The sequence below is a fragment of the Oncorhynchus kisutch genome, linkage group LG13 (assembly GCF_002021735.2).
Source record: "Oncorhynchus kisutch isolate 150728-3 linkage group LG13, Okis_V2, whole genome shotgun sequence".
Lineage (NCBI taxonomy): Eukaryota > Metazoa > Chordata > Actinopteri > Salmoniformes > Salmonidae > Oncorhynchus > Oncorhynchus kisutch.
The window spans coordinates 71,822,582-71,828,640 of record NC_034186.2 but is presented as its reverse complement, the minus strand read 5'-3'; positions in this window follow the sequence as shown (position 1 = coordinate 71,828,640).

Sequence of the window (6,059 nt, the reverse complement as noted above, 5' to 3'; positions counted from 1 at the left end):
CGATTAATATTGACTGCTATTGATGTAAAATATTACTAGGTCTTTAAAAGTTTATTCGGAAGATAACAGCTCTATAAATATTATTTAATGGTGCCCCGACTCTCTAGTTAATTACATTTCCATGATTAGCTCAATCAGGTAATATTAATTACGGAGAAATTATTTCATATCACTTAATCCGACATAGCCAAAGACATGACACTGCAATTTCACTGGCTGTTGTCGAGGTGGGACGCTACCGTCACTTGTACCGGAGAGGTTAAATGGGTGTCCTGACTCTCTGTGGTCACTAAAGATCCCATGGTACTTATTGTAAGAGATGGGGTGTTCATTTCCAATCTGGCCCTCATACCGTCATGTCCATCATCCCCAGATTCCAGTTGATTAATTCATTCAATCCCCCTCCTCTCCCCTGTAACTATTCGCCAGGTCATTGCTGTAAATGAGAATGTGTTGTCAGTCAACTTACCGGGTAAAACATAACCCACTGAGAGTCCCCACATACCAACACAGACAGTCCTCACATACTATGTTATTTAGATCAGTCTCTGATGGCTCAGATGGTTTGTGTTGTTGGGTTTGCTTCACTCATGGGTCACATACTGAAATAAAAAACATAACACACTGACAATCCTCGCATACTTCACTGACAGTCCCCACATGTCACACTGGACAGTCCCCACATATCACACTGACAGTCCCCACATATCACACTGACAGTCCCCACATATCCCACTGACAGTCCCCACATACCACACTGACAGTCCCCACATACCTAACTGACAGTCCCCACATATCACACTGACAGTCCCCACATATCACACTGACAGTCCCCACATATCACACTGACAGTCCCCACATACCACACTGACAGTCCCCACATACCTAACTGACAGTACCCACATATCACACTGATAGTCCCCACATATCACACTGACAGTCCCCACATATCATACTGACAGTCCCCACATACCACACTGACAGTCCCCACATACCTAACTGACAGTCCCCACATACCACACTGACAGTCCCCACATACCACACTGAAAGTCCCCACATATCACACTGACAGTCCCCACATATCACACTGACAGTCCCCACATATCCCACTGACAGTCCCCACATATCACACTGACAGTCCCCACATATCCCACTGACAGTCCCCACATACCACACTGACAGTCCCCACATACCTAACTGACAGTACCCACATATCACACTGACAGTCCCCACATATCACACTGACAGTCCCCACATATCACACTGACAGTCCCCACATACCACACTGACAGTCCCCACATACCTAACTGACAGTCCCCACATACCACACTGACAGTCCCCACATACCACACTGAAAGTCCCCACATATCACACTGACAGTCCCCACATATCACACTGACAGTCCCCACATATCACACTGACAGTCCCCACATATCCCACTGACAGTCCCCACATACCTAACTGACAGTCCCCACATATCACACTGACAGTCCCCACATATCACACTGACAGTCCCCACATATCCCACTGACAGTCCCCACATACCACACTGACAGTCCCCACATACCTAACTAACAGTACCCACATATCACACTGACAGTCCCCACATATCACACTGACAGTCCCCACATATCACACTGACAGTCCCCACATACCACACTGACAGTCCCCACATACCTAACTGACAGTCCCCACATACCACACTGACAGTCCCCACATACCACACTGAAAGTCCCCACATATCACACTGACAGTCCCCACATACCACACTGACAGTCCCCACATACCACACTGACAGTCCCCACATACCACACTGACAGTCCCCACATTCCTGACTGACAGTCCCCACACTGACAGTCCCCACATACCACACTGACAATCCCCACATACCACACTGACAGTCCCCACACACCACACTGACAGTCCCCACACACCTGACTGACAGTCCCCACATGTCACACTGACAGTCCCCACATACCACACTGACAGTCCCCACATACCACACTGACAGTCCCCACACACCACACTGACAGTCCCCACACACCTGACTGACAGTCCCCACATGTCACACTGACAGTCCCCACATACCACACTGACAGTCCCCACATACCAGAATGATATTACCCACATACCTTAATGATATTCACCACATACCACAATTATATTATATTCTGTGTTCTCTGGTTACTGCAGTGACTCCTGTGAAACAGTAAGGCCACTCTAACACACATGGTATGTTAGGTATATATTGTTACTGGACAGTGAAGACCTGAGTGCCATTTGGAGAATGCTTGGCATTATTATGGCATGTGAATAGTTTCTAAAGCCTATGTAACGATGTAGATTATATTCTACCCAGCTGCGTAGTTTTCTCTTGCTTTGTTCTGTCAAAAGCTGGAAGACTGCATGTATAGTCAAGTTCAACTGTAGCACACCTCCAAGAGACTGCAACTGTGAGAGCAAAGAGCATCCTTTTTAAGATTTTCAGGCAAATACACCAACAAAACCCTCACATGCAAAACCCCCAAACAATACATTTAACTAAACTGTCCCTATCTTTCTCTCTCTCTCTCCTCCATGTCTCTTTCCATCATGTTGAATACTGCAATGGCTGGAGTTCAGATGACTAATTTTAGCTCCCTTCGTGGGTGACAGAGTTATACAACTAGTCCAGAGAAACACACGCACCATAGTCACTCCACACACACACACACACACACACACACACACACACACACACACACACACACACACACACACACACACACACACACACACACACACACACACACACACACACACACACACACACACACTCGCTTCCTCTCCCCCCTCCCTTGCTCCCGCTCTTTCTGTCCCTCATTCTCTCTTTTCCCTCCCTCTCTCTCCCTCATTCTCTCTTTTCCCTCCCTCTCTCTCCCGCATTCTCTCTTTCCCTCCCTCTCTCCCTCATTCTCTCTTTCCCTCCCTCTCTCTCCCTCATTCTCTCTTTTCCCTCCCTCTCTCTCCCTCATTCTCTCTTTTCCCTCCCTCTCTCTCCCTCATTCTCTCTTTTCCCTCCCTCTCTCTCCCTCATTCTCTCTTTTCCCTCCCTCTCTCTCCCTCATTCTCTCTTTCCTCCCTCTCTCTCCTCATTCTCTCTTTTCCCTCCCTCTCTCTCCCGCATTCTCTCTTTTCCCTCCCTCTCTCTCCCTCATTCTCTCTTTTCCCTCCCTCTCTCTCCCTCATTCTCTCTTTTCCCTCCCTCTCTCTCCCTCATTCTCTCTTTTCCCTCCCTCTCTCTCCCTCATTCTCTCTTTTCCCTCCCTCTCTCTCCCTCATTCTCTCTTTCCCTCCCTCTCTCTCCCTCATTCTCTCTTTTCCCTCCCTCTCTCTCCCTCATTCTCTCTTTTCCCTCCCTCTCTCTCCCTCATTCTCTCTTCTCCCTGCTCTCTCTCCCTCATTCTCTCTTTCCCTCCCTCTCTCTCCCTCATTCTCTCTTCTCCCTGCTCTCTCTCCCTCATTCTCCCTGCTCTTTCTCTCGCTCCCTCATTTTCTCTGCTGTCTATCCCTCTCCCTTATTCTCTCTGCTCTCTCTCTCTCCCTCATTCTCCCTGCTCTCTCTCTCCCTTTTTCTCCCTGATCGCTCTCTCGCCCTCATTCTCTGTGCTCTCTCTCTCCCTCATTCTCCTCGATCTCTCTCTCTCGCCCTCATTCTCTGTGCTCTCTCTCTCCCTTATTCTCCCTGATCACTCTCTCGCCCTCATTCTCTGTGCTCTCTCTCTCCCTCATTCTCCCTGATCTCTCTCTCTCTCTCTCTCCCTCGTTCTATCTGCTCTCTCTCTCCCTCATTCTCCCTGTTCTCTCTCTCTCTCTCTCTCCCTCACTCTCTCTGCTCTATCTCTGTCCCTTATTCTCTCTGCTCTCGCTCTCTCTCCGTCATTCTCCCTGCTCTCTCTCTCTCTCCCTCACTCTCTCTGCTCTCTCTCTGTCCCTCATTCTCTCTGCTCTCTCACTCTCTCCCCCATTCTTCCTGCTCTCTCTCTCCCTCATTCTCTCTCTATCTCTCTCTCATTCTCTCTTCTCCCTCTCCTTCATTCTCTCTGCTCCTTCTCTCATCCTTGCCTCTGTTGCCACGGCAGCAAAACCTGAAAATGAGAGAGCAAATGTCATCTGAATCATTTAATCTATAACCTGTGTGTGTGTGTGTGTGTTTGTCTATGTGAATGTGTTTGTATGGTGTGTGTGCATGTGTGTGTGTGTGTGTGTGTGTCTGTGTTTGTGTATATCTGATGTGTGGGTGGGTAGGTGGGAGCACTGTGTGGAGTCAGTACATCAGTGCATCATGCAGTTGTCACGGCCGTCGAAAGAACTGGACCAAAGCGCGGCTTGGTGGCTTGGCGTACATAATCCTTTTATTTTGAGTGACGCCGACAAAACAATAAACAATACAAAACATAGCTTAAAAAAAGCTTAAGGGCTATGTGCCACAAACAAAGTTAACTTCCCACAAAGAAATGAGGGAAAAGGGCTACCTAAGTATGGTTCCCAGTCAGAGACAACGATAGACAGCTGTCCCTGATTGAGAACCAAAAACATAGAAATACAAAACCATAGAAAAACAAAACATAGAATGCCCACCCCAAATCACACCCTGACCAAACCAAGTAGAGACATAAAAAGGCTCTCTAAGGTCAGGGCGTGACAACAGTACTGAGTGATCCCATCAGTATATAGGATAGGCTATACAGCACATTTGCCTGTACTGCTGTATATAGGATAGTTGCAGCTAGAGACTGATCTGGTATTCTATTCACTGTGGTTTGATGGAAGAGAATATTGAAACCATTAGGCAGTACTCTCTTGCCTGATGCAGTACTTCTGTTCATGTGCGATATTGTCTGCCCCTTCTGTGATTCTGTCTCTAAGTACATCTGTAAGTACATCTGTAAGTACATCTGTCTGTAAGTAATTATGCACTTCAGATGCTTCACTTTGTGTTTGTATTGTATTACTATTTAAATCAGCTTTTGTTCTTCTCCTTGCAGTATGTTTAATATTCCTATTTTTAATTCAAAGACCTTGTTCCAAATGCAAATGTTAGTTGTTTAAATAACCCGTAGGCCAATTGAGTTCAAGGAGAGGTTTCTAATTGGGACTAATGTTCTGTGTTAATATAAGAGGAGAGAACAACAGGTCTGAGGGGCGGCAGTCAGACAGCCTGGAACACCAAACATCAGATCAGCTTCACCAACCTCCTGAGCATCAAACTGCACTGTAGTTCACCCCTACCACTGATCTGAGAAGCTATACACACGCATGAGACAGAACACTCTCTCCAGGAAGGTTAGGAAGCGTATGTGAGTAGACGAGAGAAAGAAAGGCGTGACATGCCCGGATGTGACAGTGTCAGAGGGGCACGGTGCGCCCCAAAGTGACTGGTGTCAGTGACTGAGGGCCTGTGTGTCTGGGTGGACACAGGGAAGGAGAGATACATTGAGTAAAATTGTGTGGCAGGGGAAGATGGGATGTTGAAATGGATAGACAGAAAGGGGATAGAGATGAGAGAGCTAATTTAGAGAAATAAAGAGATAGGATGAGGTCTGGGGAACTGAAGCACTGTAATAAAAAGAAACAAGGAATGTTATGGAGACAGAAAAAGAGAGTGGAGAAGATAGACGGTGGAAGAAAGAGAAGGATAGACTGAGTAGAGACGTTGGAAGAAAGAGAAGGATAGACTGAGTAGAGACGTTGGAAGAAAGAGAAGGATAGACTGAGTAGAGACGGTGGAAGAAAGAGAAGGATAGACTGAGTAGAGACGGTGGAAGAAAGAGAAGGATAGACTGAGTAGAGACGGTGGAAGAAAGAGAAGCATAGACTGAGTAGAGACGGTGGAAGAAAGAGAAGGATAGACTGAGTAGAGACGGTGGAAGAAAGAGAAGGATAGACTGAGTAGAGACGGTGGAAGAAAGAGAAGGATAGACTGAGTAGAGACGGTGGAAGAAAGAGAAGGATAGACTGAGTAGAGACGGTGGAAGAAAGAGAAGGATAGACTGAGTAGAGACGGTGGAAGAAAGAGA